Source organism: Microchirus variegatus (genome assembly GCF_963457635.1).
Source record: "Microchirus variegatus genome assembly, chromosome: 1".
Classification (NCBI taxonomy): domain Eukaryota; kingdom Metazoa; phylum Chordata; class Actinopteri; order Pleuronectiformes; family Soleidae; genus Microchirus; species Microchirus variegatus.
In genome coordinates, this window is record NC_139802.1 from 20,194,956 (window position 1) to 20,217,125 (window position 22,170).

Consider the following 22,170-nt stretch of genomic DNA (forward strand, 5'->3'; position numbering starts at 1 on the left):
TGTGTGTGTGTGTGTGTGTGTGTGTGTGTGTGTGTGTGTGTGTGTGTGTGTGTGTGTGTGTGTGTGTGTGTGTGTGTGTGTGTGAGTGTGTACTCACAATATTATCTCCGAGAGGCCATGCTGGCCTCATTTTGACACTTTCAAAGAGCTGTTTAAGGGTTAGGATTTTGTTTAGAAACGGGAATGGAAATTAAGTGTTTTTTCAGTGTGATGGGGGGCTTAAGCGTTAAAGGCTCAGGCGGAGATGATGTCATTGTGTGTGCTTATATGTAGAGCATATATCACCTAAATCATTGCTCTTCTGTGACTCAGCATAGTAGTGAAATATGTCTATGGGAAAAGAGACACTTGATTAATAATAAAAAACATTTTCCTGAGGAGTTAATCAATCAATAAAACATTGCAAATTTTGTTCACATTTAGGGAGGGGTGGGGGAGTGGACACCACTGTGATTGACATGTAGTATCAGTATCGTGATGGCGTTGGATCAATGAGATCCGCGAGATTCATCCATAAATCTCTGTGCAATGTACATATCATTGTGTATCAGTATAGCAGTGCTGCTCATGTTGAATGGTGCTCACTTTCAGTGGGCGGGGCATCTGCGGGTGTCTGTTTGACTGACAGGAGGCATAATGTGGCGCCAGGCGTCCCCTTACCCTCCATCTCCACTTTTCACCTCTCCTCTCAACTTCCCCTGCCCAGATCCCCTTTCTGTGGGTCAAAGGTCATTCATTAGGATGCCCCTCCATTGCTGATAATACACACACCCACAAACACACTTTACACAGTGTGTGTGTGTGTGAGGGTTATAACCCATGCAGGACTCTGCCCAGGGTGGAGAGGGTTAACAGCTACCATCAGTCACACACACACACACTCTCTTCATCCCCGGGGCATTTGTGTCCTTATTTTGCCCTGAGAGAGACTTGCACTGACCGGTCACAGTGATGACAGAAGACGTGACGCTCCATCGGTTCAGCTCTGCTGCCAGCAGCAGTTTGTTAACGGATAACACATCTCAATATTGTAATAAATAAATTGTCTTTTTCAAAGCTGTAAATAATCATATGGTTCGTTGATTGTTGAGTCTCATCTCCAGTGGGCTGAATTCTTAAATGCCCTGTCCTGAGCAAGCTCTGAAATTACAATAAGTTCCCAAGTAAAGAGTAAAATACTTTTTTTGGTGCAAATATAAGACATTCTACTCTATCAATTCTTCATGTCAGTGTAATCAAGTAAAAGGAGGCAAGTACAACTTTCTTAAATTTTGGCCAACTTGTGCATGTATTTTTTGGTCCTGTTTTTCCTAGTTTCTTGTTGTTTTTTTGCAATGCACTGGCTGGAAATATATACAAAATACATGGCCTTCCCCAGCTTTAAGTCGTGAACAGTAGTTCTGTATTAATGTCTGATGCACAGTAGTTACAGTTGATGGATGGAGTAGTAGCAGTGGGCAGCTCCCCTACAGGAATGCATTGAAATGTGTAAATTAGGGTGGTGCTGCTGGAGACATGTTTGTCCTCGGTGAGCGTTTACCAGGTGAACAAAAGGGTAAAAAAAAGAAAGAAAAAGATTTGCTCATGTACAGAAGTAAAACGGATTCTTTTCCCTTCAGATAAGAGGTTTCAGTGTGTTTGGAAATGTGACGACATCGCTGGTCTCTGGACCAAACAAACACACTTAGACTTGGTCATTTGTGCTCTGGTTGAAAGAGTCAGTTGAATCAGGTTTGGTCCAGATAAAGCGATAGGGATTGTAAGTATTAATGAATTTATGGAGTTTATGCCTTTAAATAGTAAAATATCTGACTGTCTGAATTGACTAAACTGATTCGTAAACACATACATGAGGCAACAGAAACATTGTGCTATATAGCGAATACGACTGCAAACAGGTTGGAGTATAACCGAAACTACGATTGCAAAAATTAACATGGAAAGATTCCAAATTTGGAAAATTCACCAGACACTTTCCACTCCTTTGCAACCCCACCGAAAAACACAAAGACACATCCACAAAGAGTTTCAGCAGTGGATTCTACTGGCCAAAAGTAAACCACAGTTGTTCAGTAGTTTGATGGAATGAATGCCTCCTGATCCCCGTCCTTCCCTGCTGTATACACACAAAGACTACCTCAGTCAGGTCTGGTAGTATTACATGACGGAGCCCATTTTCAGAAGAAAGACAAAGACCAAAACAAGGCAAAATAATGAAAACAAAGTTACGCATTACAACTTTAAATCTACTTGTTAAAACGATCATTGCTGAGAGTCTGGGATGTAAACACACAGCTTGGAGACCCCGAAACAGATTCTGATGCTGGTCTGATCTCTTTGACATAATTACGTCAATGCATGAAGTATAGTAAGTAATACACTCTCACACACACACACACATCAATGACAGGACCGTCTGATCGTGTTGAGCAATCCCTGAGTGACGTCCCACAGCCGTCATTTTAAGTATAGCCTTTCTCTAAGTCTCTGTGTCTTCTCCCGCGAGTGTTTGACGGTGTATTCTTTGTCAGAGCTCAATGTGACAGTTTGATGTGCTATTAGTCGACATAATTTATCGGTGTGTTTCAGGCTGCCTGCAGACTCTCTGTCTGCAGTGGGACACCATGCCTTTGTCCTGACTGCTACAGGGGTCAGTGCACGCACGCACACACACACACACACACACACACACACACACACACACACACACACACACACACACACACACACACACACACACACACACACACACACACACACACACACACACACACAGTCATACACTTCTGACTTTAAATAATATGTTACTTTGTTTGGTAAGGATGACAAGATGGAGAGTCACGGTGCGCTGAAAGCTCAAAGATTATGTAACATGATGAGGACTGAGGTCAATAAAACATACATCATCTGTAGCGTGAAGATTTGAAATTCACTTTAAACTATGGATGGGCGATATGGACTAAAAAATGTATGCTGATAATTTCTGGTATTTATCACGGTAACAATTAAAATGACGATAAACTTGACTATAAATCTATCACCAAAACGATAATAAAGCAGTGACGTTGCTAGGTTTTCAATGTAATGTGTCCCGGGACCCAAGGGGACCTACTTCCTCACTCACTTCTATGTCAGATATTCAAGATACAAATAAACAATGAGGAACTCTATAAGAAGAAAAGGCTTATTCTTATTTTAATTCTTTTTTTTTTCTTCTTTTTTTAATAAACCCATGCAGTTGTTTATACTACTCTGATTCACTTTACATAAAGGTCTTAATATATTTGACATAAGCTAACTGAAAATCCCAAAGGGCTATGTCGTGTCTCCCCAACAAGACTTTAGCATGACAGAAATAATTGAAAAATGTCTCTAAAACAGACTTCAAACACACTATACTACACTATACATAAAAACATTTGGAAGTTACTTTACTGAAGTAAAAAAGTGGTCTCTTTGAAGGTGTGGTGTGGTGCATAGATGACCAGGGGAACCTGAAAAACATTTCTAGCAAAAATAACGTCTGAAAGAACTAATGAATATTGTTTAAACATGCAGATTAGCATTTCATAATTTCATAATCTCCAATAATGGTGCACAAGACGAATGTCGAATGTCATCATGCCTTACACACATACCACCCAGTGTGAAACTTTTGTTGAAATATCTGCACATCACGTCTTCCTCTGTTCAAATTTTCACGTGAATCATGAAAAGAAATGCTAAGCTTCGGAATGGATGTAACGCGTGTGATGTTGACAGTGTTTGAAGGAGGATTTCTGCCTTTGAACTGCATTGAAAAAAGAGGGGATGCAGGTGGTGCAGCGGGCAATGTCAGAGTCCAGGGAGAAAGATAAGAGGCATTTACTCAATGCTGGTTACATTAAGGATTAGGGTTAACCTTTGTGAAAAAAGGTTAATGGTCGACACAATAATGCCCAATCTCTCAAGTTCATAATGCACATTCCTGCACAGGCACTGCCCTTTAGTCTGCCCTCCACCTGCCATGGAGCAGAGCGCGGCGACATTGGTGCGTTTGGGGTTTGTTCCTTTGTCAGTGTTGTCACCTGTGGCTCAAGAGCTGCAGTGAAGGGAAAAGGAGGAAACACTGAGGGGAGGGGCAGGGGGCTTTCTGTCTGGGCGGAGGGTAAACGATAAGAAAGGTGAGAGGTAAACATTGACCCGGGTCCTATCGCTGCTTGTCCAGGTCCATCTTTCACTGGAGAAACTATGCAAACAGCGTGGATGCACTGATAACTCTCTTTCACTCCGAGCAGTAAACTTTAAGTATCGTCTGATAACGAGGAGCAGAGCCCAGGCGCCACAGTTTCTGCCTTAGTTTAACGTAAAAAAATATGCGGGTGGTGATATCGTCAGGGGAAAATGATCCTTATGGAAAAGTTCTGAATCTTGTTCCTCTAGTTACGAAGCAGTTGGTACATCCACTGATCTGAGGCTTGTTGCTTGTTTTGGACACATCACCAACTCAATCAAGAGAGATTCAGAGAACTAAAATTAATTTACAAAATAAGACTGAACAGAATCATTTGTTAGTGAAAGTCTATAAAAGGCTTTGTTGATGGGACACAAGACAGAGATATCACAGCCAAGGACCATAAGAATCTAAACTTCAATTCTGAATATTCAATTAATCGATTATCAGCTATCAAAACAGGATTTCAGATTTTTCAGCCTCATAAATGTGAATATTTTATTTTCATTTCAGCCTGTGGAGAATATCAACATTTCCAAGTTCAGTAACCAAATACCCCTTTTACCGTGTCTGATACCGATATCACGAACTAGACTACTGTATACAGACGCTGATATCCATCCGACAAAGTAGTTTTTATACTTTTTAAACTATGAAGCTGTTAACAACATTACATTTGTGCCATTTTAAGCTATTTCAAAAATGTGTGATTCTCCAGCTGTTCAGCAAATGTTCTACTCCCAACAATGTGACTCTGTTAAAATGCTGTTGTTAATTTCTTACAGTCTGTGCATAATAGAGTAGACTTTTGAATCCCTTATCCATAGTGAACACATGTCAAAAGACTTTGCTTGGTTCACAGTCCTTAAAACAACATATTTCACCTTATCGATGACAGCACCAGTGGATCAACAAATTCTACGTGTCATAATGTAAAAATTGGGTTAAAACCTCAAGCATGGTAACAGAGGACGACCTGGTCCATCTGTTAATAACTGACTGTATGAGTGAGCATGCAGATGATGCACACACCCCATATGATTGTCATGTAAATCTATAAGCAAACATATGCATGTGCACATGGGGGGGGGGGTGTTATAATAGTCTGTTTATGTCTGTTTAATAACCCTTGGACGTCAGTGTATGTTCTCATTCACCAATCACAGAGATGCTTGATTTCACGTTCACTTTTACACATTTTCCACATGAAAATTTAATCTCCGAACAAACAGAGCCGCCTGCACCACAAATGAACCGAAGTGGGGAGTTTGTTTATATAGGTAATGTTTACAACCCGCGGTTGGTTCCGCGCATATACGACGACCATATACATGTCGGGGACAATACAACAGCTGTGGCTCCAAAACACAAGTTCAGGATATTGAATTTCTCGCGTGAATCTCACTGTTAATAAGATCCATACAGCACATTTCCTGTCCGCCTCAGTGGTAAAACACAACGTTCTGCCGCATTAGGATTCAAGGATTTTAAGTAGTCACATGCACATTAATACAAAATAAAATGTGTAGTGGACTGTGAGATTCTGAGCAAACTTATCAACCAAGTTTCCCGAATATTATAAACCGTATACACTCACTTAATTAAGTACACCTGTTCAACTCCATGTTCACACTAATATCGCAATCACATGGCATCAAATCGATGCACTTAAGTATATTAAGTGTAATAGTGTGGTGTGGTTGTGTCAGGAGGACTGAAGAGAAAATATCCAGAGTTTAGCTGTTAAAAAACTGAGGCCAGACGTCAGAGGAGATCTTGTCTGAAATATGCTTAAAGGCATCAATGATTCCATGCATGAGAATAGAAAAATGTAGATCATGATCTATTTATCCCACCAGTAAATAATAATTACTTGCTTGCTACAACAACAAAAACTTAAAAATGGGGGCATTGATTTTTCTTTGGAATCACTCATAATTTTTAAGATTTTCTGGTTTAACCCATAAAGACATGTGGATTTGTCTTGAGCAATATGTGCATTCCAATTGTAATGCTTGTCCAAATGTATTGTATGAAGTAATTAAAAATGACCAGGAAGGAAATAATGTTAAATTGAAGGGCTAGTTTTACTGATAACTGTTATACAACCACTATAAAGGCTATTGACGAAGTCATAGCCCAGCTAACAATTTCTGGTTCCCAGAATGTTCTGGTAACATTACCTTTTAGTTGTAGCAATGTTCCTTGAAGGTTTGACCGACCTTGGTTGTCGTTCTCCTTGCGTTACTTTCGTTTAGGAAACCTTTGTAGAACATTATTTTGGCTGTATTAACAATGACAGCATTTTTAAACTGTCTGCACATAAAGCTTTGGAATGTGGGCATGAATTTCTTTGCAATCACTGATTGAAGAAATTGATTTAATAAATAAATTTGTCAAAAGTAGAGCTGCAACTACCGATATCATAATCGATTTGTTTTGGTCCAAATGTCAGAAAATGTGGAGGAATGTTTACTGGTGTTTCCAAAACATGGAAATGCTGATGTTCTCAGTCTTGTTTCAGTTTTAATGATTTCTTTGTCGAATGGAGCAAAGAAACCAGAAAACATTAAAAAATTTCAAGAAGCATAATCAATTTACAAAATTGTTGACAATTAATTTAGTAACCGGTTTATGGTCGATTAATGGAAAAACCGTTGCAGCCCTAGGACTCAAAATTTCGAGAATGCAGTTGCCTTAGCAACACAGCAGGTGTGTCCAAGTGAAAATACAGCAGACACAGAAGTCAATGAGACCAATAAAATCAAAGATCAGGGTCAATTATGGAAAACTGGATCACGCCATTCAAAACAGGAAGTCAAAAGGTTACCAACCAATCGCATACGCCAATTAAGCAACTAATATAACTTCACAGCGTCAGACAACACACAAAACACAATAAAACAGTCAGCAAAGTTTAAAAAAAAAAAATTCAAACTTACCGTTGACGTTTTCACATGAATGTAATCCATCGGTTGTTGCTGTTGCATCCGACAGAAGCAGGATAGAGTGGAGTTAATGACGACGTTAATGATGGTCATTTCAACTTTAATCCAACACGTCCGCTGTCGGCGCCACATGGTCCGTTCTTCTGTTCGACGACGTTTGAAAATACATTAATCCATGTATGATACATTTCCACCACTTTAAACTTAATTAAAATTAGGCTAAAAATAAGCTACTCACGCTAGCTGATAGGCAAACACGTGAGTGAGTGACGTACGGACGTCACGCGTCACAGGAAAATGGTTTCCTAAAAACAAAAAAAAGGGATTCTGTGTTCCCCTCAGACAAAAAATGGTTCCCTATAAACAAAAAAGGTTCCCTATAGGCAAAAAACCCCCCCTCAAAGTTCAATGACAAATGTAATTGCAGACGAAGTAGAGATTAAATCAGCTTTAAAAAAATAAAGACCTAAATATAAGAGTTGCTCGTTGAAGGAAAATAATAATATCATTTATAGTATAGTCAAATTCGCTGAGTAAGTAAGGGTGTTTCTTAATAAGAGCTGTTCCAGTTCTCTGAATGCAAAGGGAAAAATAATATAAAATAAATAAATGTAATTAAAAAATATATATAAATAGAGCAACGATATCCCACAATTTATTGCGGCAGACCATATACAAGCAAACAATAAGAGCGACAAAGGGAGTGGTTGTGTCTTATACGACTACTAATATTACAGTGTATTTTATTTTACTGTTGTAATTGTTATTATTGTCATTAGTATTTATATAGAGCTTTATAAACAAGCAAAAAATAAATTACAGTGCAAAAAGAGTAGTAAATCCTTTGTTTATAAAGCATATTCCGTGCCATGTCATAATAATAATAATAATAATATGCTGGTATATTGTGGACTTTTAGCCATAAATGGTGGAACATGAGGTGTAATCTTCTCCTGTGACAGCAGAGGGCGCAATCAGCCCAGTTAAGATCCACTGTTGACTGTTGTTGACCTTCAAACAGTTTGAGATACAGCATTTCCTCAACCCTTTTTTTATTTTATTTTATTTTTTACCATTTTTGCATAATCTCTGATTAATTTAGACAAAAACAGTGAACCTGTTTGTATAAATTGTTAATCTGGTAGATTACACCAAAGGTTTAAGGCTCAGCGGTAGATTATTTGTAAGTACAAACCAAAATCTTGAACTCTCTCACTGCTTAATGCAACTGTAGATTATTTAATATCAATGGTTGGCTCAGGGGTAGGGCTTTGTTAGTCATTATTGCCAAATAAAATCAGACGAAGGAGAGTTGGTAATGGTCTGCCCGGAATTGAACCCACATCCTTGAAAGACAAGTCACCCTTCCACTGAGCTCAATCCTTGCGCCTCAATGTTTTAATACCTTTACTTAAGAAACTTAAGTACATTTTCTTGAGTAATATTGACTTCAATTTCTACCAAAGTCGTTTTCCGGTAAGATGCTTTTACTACTCAAGTAAAAGTCTGCATATACTGTATGAATGCATTCTCTCAAAACCTACATGCCCTGTATGCTGTCGCCACCACACCTCACTATCGATTGAATTGGCTGTGCTATCGCTATAATTATTAATATCGATGGTGTTAACCCTGAGAAGACAGCATTTTTGGCTGCTTCCATTAAACATACAGTATATACAGAGGGTATAAGAATGTACAAACTAGGCAATCTGATGAAAAATGTATTTCATTTTCACCAACTATATAAACACACCTGAGCATTTTTTTGGCTTCTGACAGGTTCAACATGTAATCTGAAATATCAACACGAAAGGATGTCTATGGATATATAAATACGCCTGTTTTAACCAGTGGATGCAAAGCAACTTAATAATGTTTGTATGGGTAATGGTAAGTTACAGCTTCGGTGAAATGGCCACTGCCTACCCAGAATGCATTGCTAGTCTTTAAACACTGCAAAGCAACACAATAATACATAATCTTCCGGAAATATATTAATTTGTATGCTTTTATAGATGTAAACATTGGAATATTACTCTCCTATCAATGTTTGTACTTGTTCAATTCAGAATAATACTCTCCTATCATCACAATTAAAAAAGTTAGATTTGAACACCATGGCTGTGAAATGTATTGAATTGGGTATATATACACACACCATGGTATAACACAAGGTTCTACATCACTGTTATCTGTAAGCCTATACATCCCCATGGCATGATCCCGATTATGCGTGGTAAGGCAGGGCTGCACTTGTAGGGTTAGATAGTAAAGGGTTAGATAGTGTAGGGGCAGTGATGAAGGTGTACAGTTCCCTGGATGTGGTCATGTAAATAAGTCTGTGAAATATCCATAATATTGTTCTTCCTCATATTGGAGTGCTGAGTTCATGTACAAAGTTTGGTTTTGATGCGTGAAAGCATTCCTGATATATGAGCTAACTATGCTGCCGACTTCGTCTGGCTGTGACGGGCAATCAAAAAACCTTCTGGTAACTTTTGTGAGGCTTGGTCCAAGGATCATGTGAAAGACAAAAACCAACAACACATTTTTTAACGCCTGAATATGTGACCTATAAGCACACACCCCTAGGATGTCCATTTAAGGAGTTGTGTATTATTCCCACGACATTTTTTAAACCAAATAGCCAAACCAATTAGTTTCGGTCAACTGTCATTTCTAGCAACAATAAGTTGAATAAATTCATTGATAATCAACTCATTTAAGATCAGATACTGATGCATGCAATTTCTGCCCACTGATGTAGTGTATTATTATATGGGTTGCAAGAAATAAAAACACAAGCCTTTGTTGTCTGCATTATGGCTTTATTTACGTAGGAGTGGAGCATGCGTCTGATGCAAGAAGGATGAAGTCACAAGCCCACTGAACTTTATTTTCTGTGTATTTATTTATATGGTTTTTTTTCCTGTGATTGCTGGTGGAGGTTAACTAACACATCGTACCAACAACTACCCATTTTACAGATGAAGAGCATAAACTCTGGGAAGCTGACAACACCATCCTGGTCGATGTCAAGCTCCACCATGGGATCGTCCGCCTTATTCTTAGTGGACTTCTTTTTCTGAAATGAAAAGCATAGTGCTGATTATTTAAGAGCACAGAGACATGTGTGTCACACCCTGTGGACAAGTTCTGATTAAAACATTATATATTTATGTGGGCAGTTCTTGGTGTTTTGCACGATGATCCAAAAATCCTCTATATTGCATGCTTCACATTATGCACACACTGTACAAAAAAAAAATCAGCAACAGCATTTTAGCCGTGTTGAGTCATGTTGGGAGCTGTTTATTGTGTATACATCTTGGAAATAGACAGAATAATGTTTTGTTAACAGCGTCAAAGTTAAAAAGGTCTACAATGACTGCATCAGCAAGTACTCCAGTTTGTAATATTGGCATCTGACATGGAAAAAAAGTGGCATTGTGCCATCCCTAGTGTTTGTTATGCAGCTGTCTGACTTTACCACCACTATAGCTTAATATATTATATATATTATAAATCATGCATATCACATGTGGAATTTGTCGTCCAACACATATCAGCTTATACATGTGAAACATGAGGGTGAGACAGATATTCACTGCAGCACCTGTACTGAGGGAACTCCTTCAGCATCATTTCCTTGAGTTTGATGTTGCTCATTGTATCACATTTTCCGTCAGTATGTGCATATTGATGGAACAGTCTGACAAGATTTATCAGTGCTTCTTCCCCACGGTAAGGCTGTTCCATTTCGATTGCTTTAGTTCTGCAATTGGACGGGGGGGGAATAATCAAGAGTCACCATTGTAAACATAACCTTCTCTTACTAGAGTAGCTGAAGTTGTTATGAACTTATTAAAGGTGAAGTAAGTAGTTTATAGTGCCATCTAGAGGAGAGGCTGAAATTTACAACAAAGACCTGCTCCTCTGCTCACCCCCTCCCTTCCCTGAGCGCCACGGTGTCCGCAGCCAGTCAAATGTCGTCCTCGTCGTCTTTCTCCGTGTCAGCAGATGAGGTTCGTGAGGCGAGGGAGAGGGCGAGCTACCGCGGCCGTAGCAGACGAAGCGAGAGAGTGGAGGCGGGACTTCCGCTATAGTAAAGAGATTGAGATCCATTGCTTTAGTTCTGCAATTGGATAGGGGGGAATCGAGAGTCACCATTGTAAACATAATCTCCTCTTACTAGAGTAGCTGAAGTTGTCATGAACTTAAACTTAAATAAATTAAATCCATAAGCACCTTTGTAGACACACAAACAATTGTGTTTGTTTTTGCACAGATTACTGTCTGAATTGGGCTCAATCCTAATAGTAAATAAAGCACATTTGCATTGCGAGACATATACTTATTTTTAAATCAATGCCTGGCAGCTATAAGTCAACACCACAAACATAACTCTCACCTGGAAGATGTGTGCAGATGAGAAGAGCGGGCACTTGGTCTGAGCAAGAGGTCGACAGAGAAGTGCCTTCGCCTCCGACACGCTTCTACTTATACTGCTTTTCACCCCCCAATAGTAACAAGGGAGAGGCAGGTGGGTCATCCGTCACGGAATAAAAAACAAGACTTGTTTTCAGTCGTGTGTTTCCCCTACTCTCTGTTTTAGTGGTTTCCCTCGTGTATCTCTCATGTCCCTGCTTCTCTTTCTGCAGGGAATGTGGTACGGGACTTTTTCATCTCTCTCCTCTTCCTGGGGTCCACACATTATGCTTTCTTGTCATATGAAAACTTACTTTATCTATTTCACTTGTTTCCGGGGCTTCACATGTTTTCTATCATGTGTGTTTAACATTCAATTGTCTGGCCTTTTCTGCTGCGATACGCCTGTGAAGCAGTCTGTGTTGGCATTCTACAAGTGGCGGTGGATAAGTGTGACACACTGCGCCCTTGAACCGCACCTACATGGCATGTTTGTTGTTGCTTCTGGTAAAATTTACTTGAGGATAATGAAGTCAGTATCTGAGAAACCAGTTTGTGGTTTGTGATGTTTTTTACTGGTTTTAAATAATCTGCACCCTTTCTGGCCATGTGTTTCACCTCATGTGACTTAAAGCGGTAATCCCAGTGATTTCACTTCCCAGGCCCGCTCTATATATTCAAATGGCAGCCCTATTATTATAGAAAATTTCAAGTCATTTCAAGTTACTTTTTGTTTTTTTGAACAAAGTCACCTCAAAATCCCTCCCAGTGTTAAAGTGCATCAGGGAAAATGGATAATTTCCTCAATTTCAAAAATTTATTGAAATTATTCCTTAAGAGGTTTGCAAATATATTCAGTGAATCCTTGTTCAGGGTGATGCTGACGATTATTATTGAACATTTCAAAGGTTCTCTACAGACAAAAAAAAAACAAAGGTTCCCCCCAAACTAAAACAAAGGTTCCCCCATGGATTTATTATAAGAGCATACATCCATGACATTACTTTACAAACAGAGATAAACCAAATAAACATTACATTTGTTTTAAAGGGACAATGTGTAGTATTTATGGGTTTATATAACCCAAAATCCACTTTTTATACATATAATGTGCTCCTGCATTGTCTAGTCACTGTATAATAGTTGTTGTTTCATTTTCGTAGTGTTTCAAAAAGTCATGTAAAATAACATGGTCGCGGGCCGCGGTTGCATTGCCACTGTTAGCAGCGAGACGCCATGTTTCTTTTTTTTTTTCACCTGTCCTGCCCAGTACCTGGGACATGTAGTATGGTTGACTACGTGCCCTGTGGTGTTAAGCAGATTTGCTGTGCGCAGGGCAAGTCTCTGATACTTGGCCTGCAGTGTTTTTATTCTTATTTATTTGTTTTATGATCGTGGTAACCGGACCGGACAGGGGGACGGGGAGTGGACAGACGGGGGGAAGGGAAAAGGGGGGGGGGGTGGAGGAAGAGAGAGAGAGAGAGATGCGAGAGATGCGCAGACAACATTAACAGGGACAGTGTAGTACAGTGCAGACAGAACATACTTCACAGAACATAAGCAACAATAAACAATTAAGGTTATACAAAACAGACAGAACATACTTCACAGAACATAAGCAACAATAAACAATTAAGGTTATACAAAACAGACAGAACATACTTCACAGAACATACGCAACACTAAACAATTAAGGTTATACAAAACAGACAGAACATACTTCACAGAACATACACAGCACTAAACAATTAAGGTTATACAAAGCAGAACATACTTCACAGAACAAAGCATAAACAACACTAAACAATTAAGGTACTACAAAATAGACAGAACATGCTTCACAAGACAGAACATGAACGACAACAAATTAATACTGAACATACTTCACAGAACATAACATTCATTTGTATAACAGGTATGGTTTCTAGTAATCGTTAACGACCATATCAAGAGAGGTTATCCAGGTTTGCAACAGCTATATCAGTTCAGTTTCATCTTATAGTGTAGTGGGGTGCGTGTGTGTGTGTGAGAAAGCATAAGCGCGCACGTGTGTAAATGTGCAGGTGTTGTCATTAGATGTGGTTGGAATCTGAGTGGGGGACCGAGCCATTGTCCGACCAACCCCCAACAGCGAGCCAGTAAGGACCCCGATGCCCGGGACCTCCAGCGGATGTGCAGGGCAGGAGGAGCCCACGGCCACCGCCCCCCAGAATGGCCGCGCATCCACCCCACAGGAGACCAGCCGGAGGGGTGCGGGGCGGAAGTCCCCCCACGCAGGGTCAGCCCCCGAGGGCAGACGGCGGCAAAGCTACGGACAGAGGCCCAGCCACCCCACACCCAGGTAGATCGAAGAGGTCCAGGCCTCCCGCACCCAGAGCCCACTAGTGTCCCGGGGCGGGGCCGGCCCACCACCGACGGGGGCAGAGCCCCCCCAGGCCGCCCACCGGGAAAGCGGGGCAGAGCCCGCCACAACCACCCCCACCACACACCAGAGATCGACCGCACGTCCCCCATCCCCAGGAGGGGCAGGTAGAGGCTCACACAGGACCCCAAGCCAGGGGATCCCCAATGATGGAAGACGGGAAGGCCCCCAAGCCAGTCCAGGGCAGAGCTCCCAAGCATAGGCGGGGGCAGAGGTCCGAGGAGCCGCCATGCCCGACCCCGCGGCGCCCCAGCCAGGATCCCCACCAAACATCCAATGTGCCCATCGCCAGCCCCCGCCGGGTAAGCAGTCAGCTGCCCACCACAGCACCTTCCAGGAGGTGCCCGCCCACCACTGCACCCCCCGGGAGGTGCGCCGTGATGGACAGCAGCAATGCCCCCCAGTCCCCCCCAGCCGAGCGTAGGCGACCCGGCCCCCCCACATCCAGCGACACCCCCAAGCCGCCGCAGCCGTCCCCCACCCAAACAGCGAGCCCCCAACCAGACCGAGGAGTGAGCAGGGGTCGGGTAACCGGGAGAGTACTCATGCCCAATCCCCAGCCCCCGTCCTCCAGGGATGACTTGGTGGTGAGTGTGTGTGTGCATGTGTGTGTGATATGGGGTATGGAATATGAGGTATGTTGTAAACTAGTGTGAAATTAAAATGGAGGGGGAAGGCATGGCACGGACGCCCCACTGCTGGCTGACAGTGGACATCAACGTGCTCCCTCCCCCACCAGACCCTGTTGTCAATGGTGCGATAAAATTAGGGGGGAGAGCGGCAGATCGTGGAGAGTGGTCCCACCATGTGGTGGTTCCAACTCCCCTCAGTCCCGCCATTCCTCCCCCCAGTGCCCTAAATGTATGTGGGGAGGTGAATGCATCCTGGAGGGATATTGAGGTGGGCAAGAGCAACCCTCCCGCTGGATGCCAGCTTCCCGACTGGCAGAGCCATGTGCCCCGACCCCGCCCACGTCCCCGCCCTAGGAGGGGGGTCCGTCCAGGTCAGGGACATACCACAGCGCCCCACGAGCATCACCAGAGCGGAGGGGCAGACCCACCCACCCCCCACCCGACCAGGGGGTAGGCTACCGATGGGCACAGCACCCCCCAGATGAGGCGGGGCCCCCACCCAGACCCCATGACGCCATGTTTCTAGAGAGAACAAAACAAGCGTCTCTTTACTTGTAGCTGAAGTCCCGCCTCCACTCTCTCGCTTCGTCTGCTACGGCCGCGGTAGCTCGCCCTATCCCTCGCCTCACGAACCTCATCTGCTGACACGGAGAAAGACAAAGAGGACGACATTTGACCAGCTGCGGATACCGTAGCGCTCAGGGAAAGGAGGGGGTGAGCAGAGCAGCAGGTCTTTGTTATAAATTTCAGCCTCTCCTCTAGATGGCACTATAAACTACTTACTTCACCTTTAACATTACAAAAACATTACATTGTTTATAGAAGGAAAATAATAAAGAGAAAGAGACTTTCCACCATTTAATAGGTCCACCATGTGCACACATCTTATTGCAATCATTTTATTGGTGTTCCAAACTGATCTTGGACAGACTCTAAGCGGGTATAGACAGGCGCGTGCTTGCCGCAGTTTTTGCATGCGTCATCACAACATCGTTTCCGTGGTTACCAGGGGAAACGGGAGGAAAAATAGGGTGTTTTAGGGCGTCCGCCGACTTCATCTGGCTGTGACGGGCAAATGCTTCCGAATATCAAAAATCCTTCTGGTAACTTTTGTGAGGCTTGGTCCAAAGATCATGTGAAAGGGAGGAATAAAAGGGAATGGTTGTGTTTTACTGTTGTTATTGTTATTTTTGTCATTATTATTTATATAGAGCTTTATAAACAAGTAAAAAAATCCATTGCAGTGCAAAAAGAGTAGTTTGCCTCTAAATCATATTCCCTGCTATGTCATAATGATAATAATAATAATAATAATAATATGCTTGTATATTGTGGACTTTTAGCCATAAATGGTGGAACATGAGATGTAATCTTCTCCTCAGAAGCAGAGGGCGCCATCAGCCCAGTTAAGCTCCACTGTTGACTGTTGTTGACCTTCAAACAGTTTGAGGTACAGCATTTCCTTAACCTTTTGTTTTCAGAACTGAAGCTTTTATTTCTGCATAATCTCTGAGTAATTTAAGACAAAAACTAGCAGAGCCCGGAATTGAACCCACATCTTTCCAGGTGAAAGACAACCCACCCTACCACTGAGCTCAATCCTTGCTCTTCAATTTTTTTTAATACCTTTACTTATTTAACTTAAGTATACTTTTTTCATATATATAATGTTGATATTTCAGGACAGTAAATGTCACATACTTCAAGACTACTACTTAAATAATACAATAAAAATAGTGACTTCAACTTCTAACAAAGCCATTATCAGCTAAGATACCTTTACTACTCAAGTTAAAGTCTGCATATATGAATGCATTCTCTCAAAACCTACATGCCCTGTATTCTGTCAATTATGGAGCTTTGAGGTTCACCGCAAACCGTTCAGCCAGGACATATCATTACTTGTTCATTACCTCGGCATATTTCATTTATGGGTCCATCTTGGATCTTCTCCCATCACATCCTAAGTCTACTGTCCATCCATCAATAAATTACAGTCTCCAGTATTCTTCAGAAGGTCCATACTAAACTGAGGAATAGGCATTTAAAGATGTGTGACTGGAACAATCAACAAAATGATCTAAAGTGTTGTTAATTAAGGGCCTACACCTTCCTTCCTTAAGGGCTTGAACCTTCCTGTGCCGGCCTTGCAACCACACCTCGCTATCTATTGAATAGTCTGTGCTATTGCTATAATTATTAATGGTGTTAACCCTTAGAAGTCAACATTTTTGGCTGCTTTTTCTTCACATTAAACATACACTATAGAGGGTATAAGAATGTACAAACTAGGCAATCTGATGAAAATGTTTAATTTTTTTCGCTACTGACAGGTTCAACATGTAATCTGAAATGTTGCCCAACATGAAAGGATTTATTCTATGGATATATAAATATGCTTGTTTTAACCAGTGGATGCAAAGCAACTTAATAATGTTTGTATGTGTAATGGTAAGTTACAGCTTCGGTGAAATGGCCACTGCCTACCCAGAATGCATTGCTAGTCTTTAAACACTGCAAAGCAACACAATAATACATAATCTTCCGGAAATATATTAATTTGTATACTTTTATAGATGTAAACATTGGAATATTACTCTCCTATCAATGTTTGTACTTGTTCAATTCAGAATAATACTCTCCTATCATCACAATTAAACAAGTTAGATTTGAACACCATGGCTGTGAAATGTATTGAATTGCTGGATATGTATATATATATGTATATATATATATCGTATCGTCATCAGGCAAAAGTGCCAAAAAACGTCTGTAAGTCAGAAACAGAAACACACTTTTGCAGCTTCAAGCGTGGACATTGTCTTTAATCGCCAGCTTGTTATGAAGACAAATGCGTGTGAGACGTGTACGCTATGTTTTGTTCATCATTCAAATGTTAAGTTTAAGTTAGTGCTTCTTCTTCTTTGATGCAAGGAGCGATTGCACACACCCCCACACACACACACCTGGCTATCTCCATGACAACAGCAGCGTTTTCAAACCCAACGTTTAGTTTCGGTCAACTGTCAATTCTAGCGACATAATTTGTTGGGCCACCAATTTCTTCTCACTGATGTAGTGTATTATTGTATGGGTTGCAAGAAATAAAAACACAAGCCTTTTTTGTCTGCATTATGGCTTTATTTATGTAGGAGTGGAGCATGTGTCTGATGCAAGAAGGATGAAGTCACAAGCCCACTGAACTTTATTTTCTGTGTATTTATTCATGAGATTGTTATGGCGTCTTCTTATGTTTTATTTTTTACAATGCTTTTGTTGGCATTGTTTGTGGGCGTCACTCAAAAAATCATGGCAACAACAGGCCATTGTGCCGATGAAGACCATAAACTCTTGGAAGCTGACAACACCATCCTGGTCAATGTCAAGCTTCGCGAAGAGATCGTCCCCCTTATTCTGAGTGCACTTGGGATTCTGAAAAGAAAAGCATAGTGCTGATTATTGAAGAGCACAGAGACATGTGTGTCACACCCTGTGGACAAGTTCTGATTAAAACATTATATATTTATGTGGGCGGTTCTTGGTGTTTTGCACGATGATCCAAAAATCCTCTATATTGTATGCTTCACATTGTGTACAAACTGTAAATAAAAATCAGCAACAGCATTTTAGCCGTGTTGAGTCATGTTGGGAGCTGTTTATTGTGTATACATCTTGGAAATAGACAGAATAATGTTTTGTTAACAGCGTCAAAGTTAAAAAGGTCTACAATGACTGCATCAGCAAGTACTCCAGTTTGTAATATTGGCATCTGACATGGAAAAAAAGTGGCATTGTGCCATCCCTAGTGTTTGTTATGCAGCTGTCTGACTTTACCACCACTATAGCTTTATATATTATATATATTATAAATCATGCACATTCACATGTGGAATTTGTCATCTAAGACCAACACATATCAGCTTATACATGTGAAACATGAGGGTGAGACAGATATTCACCTTAGTACAAGGGAACTCCTTCTGCATCATTTGCTTGAGTTCGATGTTGCTCATTGTCTCACAATCTCCGTCAGTATGTGCATATTGATGGAACAGTCCAACGAGCAGTCCCACTGCACTTTCCCCAAGGGTAGGTTCCCTTTCCATTGCTTTAGTTCTGCAATTGGATAGGGGGGAATCGAGAGTCACCATTGTAAACATAATCTCCTCTTACTAGAGTAGCTGAAGTTGTCATTAACTTAACTCAAATAAATTAAATCCATAAGCACCTTTGAAGAAACCACTTTTGTTTGTTTTTGCACGATTAGTCTGAATTGGGCTCAATCCTAATAGTAAATAAAGCATGTTTGCATTGCAAGACATATACTTATTTTTAAATCAATGCCTGGCAGCTATAAGTCAACACCACAAACGTAACACTCACCTGGAAGATGTGTGCAGATGAGAAGAGCGGGCACTTGGTCTGAGCAAGAGGTCGACAGAGAAGTGCCTTAGCCTCCGACACGCTTCTACTTATACTGCTTTTCTCCCCCCAAGGAGGGAGAGGCAGGTGAGTCACCCGTCACAGAAAAAAAACAAGACAAAATAATTGGCCTCGAGTGTAGGTTGAAAGCAGGACAGGAATCTGGGTGTGTCCGACCCCCATCTAAGCCAAAAATATCTTGGCATCTCTCTTGCACTTGTGTAAGGTATGGGTAGGTAGGTTCATTATTCTTTGTAACTAGCACACACACACACACACACACACACACACACACACACACACACACACACACACACACACACACACACACACACACACACACACACACACACACACACACACACACACACACACACACACACAACCAGACGATCACATCCAAGTCAAAAACTGTTTTTTTGATGTTATTATTTTATATTGTTAAAGTGCATCAGGGCATTTCCTCAAATTCAAAAAATTATTAAAATGACTCTTTAAGAGGTTTGTTGATATTTTCAATGGATCCTTATCCAGGGTAATGATGACTATTATTATAAAAAATGTCAAGTTATTTCTACCTAGGGTGCGCACACACACAATTACTCAACTCTGCTGTTCAAACACATAAATGCATACCACAAGCTCACAAAAGGCAGGGCAGGGCAAGGGGAAAAATACAAAGAGAAGAATATGTGAGAAGCAACAGTGTCTTATATGTATTAACGGAGACCAGTCGGTCCAGTTTGAGTGTGTTCTGAAGGCTGTTCCATTTGGCAGATGTGAAAACTGTTTTTTTTTCTGTGTGTGTGTCTGGGACACAGTTTCTTAAGTAATTGTTTTCTGTGATATTGGTTTTCGGTTGGCATAAATGGGGGGAGGTTTATTAGAAAGTGCTTCATGGATGAATAAGACAGTGAAGCTGTTTTCCAGTAGGAAGAAAGGACCGTTTTAATTGTCTATTTAAAATTCAATAATGGGTGAGAGACCCGTCACCAGTTGTGAACCGTAGAGCATATTGAAACACCAGCATCAACAGAGTTTATCACGTCACCACAATCAAAGACAATGGACCTCCTGTTAAAGAACGGTTTGAACAGGGAAGTCTCTGGGAAACTGAGCTTCTGCTTTTCACTTGATTCACAATGAACGTCAGTAAACATTTTCCAGAGGAGTTACTGGGTTACACTGCTTTAGTTTCACTGCTCAATTTTGGAAATTCTGTTTCCATGTACAGGGAAATAGATGAGAAATGATTTCACATGTGAGTGGACATTGCTGTGATTGAGGGATGCATCGACATTGATGATTTTTCTGTTACGGCGCCAGGTCAAATCACAAATCTACTGGCTTCAAAGTAGTTTTTTAAGTAAGTTTTTTATTTACTTATTTATTTTTTGCTTATTTTAAACAGAAAATTATCCTGTGAGTTAAGTGCTTTTGATCGTTTTTCCAGAATAACTTTCAATATCTGACAGTTATTTACAATTCACTGCATGTTAAAATAGTGTATTCAACAAGTTTTATTGAAAAAACAAAACAAAAAAACCAGGCAGATAAGAAGACACTCGCTCTCAGAGTGAGAGTTGCTTCATGCGATAACACGACTGTGCATTGTTTGATATGAACCAGAGTGGTTGGTGCAAAGCAGACAAACCTGCTTTACACACACACTCACCACCTGTGTGTGTGTGTGTGTGTAAAGCAGGTTTGTGTGCAACCAGAGCTTTGTAGGTGGGTGTGGGGTGACTGTGATATTATATGTTGGCACAGACACAATTGCTTTCATTGTATAGATCACGCCTGCGGTGTGAGACGAGCTGTTGAGGGATGTGAAGGTTGTTAATCTCACTAAATGAACTATGTGCAGATTGACGAAGAAGTCAGGGCTGAACTTTGAGTTGAGGTTTGTTTTTTCACCGGCACAGTTTGTCAAGTACAATTTGATGGTGTTGTTTTCTACAGGAAAGGAGTGGTTTTATTTGTGCACTCAGACTTTAAGTAAAGTAATACATGTATTCATATTCTCCAGATTAGACTTTTGTAATTTACTCCTCACCGGTATCTAGTCAGCAATCACCCTCCCATTTGGTGATATATCCTCGTGCCAGCGCTTAGAAGACGTGGAAGGCTCCGAACTTGCACCAGACTTAAACAGAAAGCAAACATGTATGAGTTATTGTCTTGTCTTGATTAAGAAAATAAATAAAAATGCAGTATAAACAAACAGTATACACATGAGTTGGACTAACAAGTCATGAAAACACACCTTTTATTTGTTTCTCTCATGCAGATAAACCTGTTTTGAGCACTGTATCCTTCTGTTGGCAGAGCAGATTAAAGTGTTTGAAAGAGTGGGGATTATCTGAGGTCACATACAGTACAGTAGTGAGTGGATCGTGTGCTCCCCCTGGTGGCCTGAGCAACTAAAACAGGTTTTAGCTACCACGTGATAAACTACACCTCCTTAAATGTACAGTATCTTAAAGTTCCAGTGAGAAATACCGACTTTACTAATGGGAAAAGATCAGAATGGTTTCCATTCCTGGTCTGGGACCTTTTTTTTTTTTTAAATCTGTGCCATATAACCTACTGTATATGCAAAAGAGATTGTTAATCTAAATGTATTTTATTCCTGGTTAGATAATTAAAATTGGCCAAACTGAAGTCATTTATTTTCATCCACTGAATCATTATAGCATTATAGTTATTCTTCAGAATTTAATCAGATTTTAACTGCTTTAACTGTCTATTTGTTTGCATTTTGAATTTTTTAAAATTTAAAATATTTTTTTACCTTTTACACAAAGCAATGCAACTACTTTTTCCAGAGCAATAAAGTGATTTCAGTTTTCAGCTTCAGCGTTTCCTGTTTCACTTAACCCCCATTTTTGGTTTTATTGTGTAAAAGCACTTTGAGTTACACCACCTCATACTATAAAATAATATAAAACAAAGTGCTGTCTATTTTCCTTGAACACTTGGTGGTGCTCAAGGTTCTTTTCAAAAGTCAAAAGTCCCCTCTTTTCTTTCCTGAAGAGACCTGTAAGATGCACCTACCAGACTTAAAGCATCAAAGCTTGTTCAAAGACACGAACAGATGTG

The 22,170-nt window shown here is 40.7% G+C and overlaps 1 long non-coding RNA gene across 1 annotated transcript; it reads right to left on the reverse strand.

The window, feature by feature from the left end:
- Positions 1-17,777: 17,777 nt before the first annotated feature.
- Positions 17,778-19,085, reverse strand: LOC310931764. The gene is made up of 3 exons (XR_014592925.1): positions 19,030-19,085; positions 18,606-18,762; positions 17,778-18,078 (listed from the first exon to the last, which is right to left on the reverse strand). It is a non-coding gene; the product is annotated as an uncharacterized lncRNA (long non-coding RNA).
- Between the last annotated feature and the right edge of the window lie 3,085 nt (positions 19,086-22,170).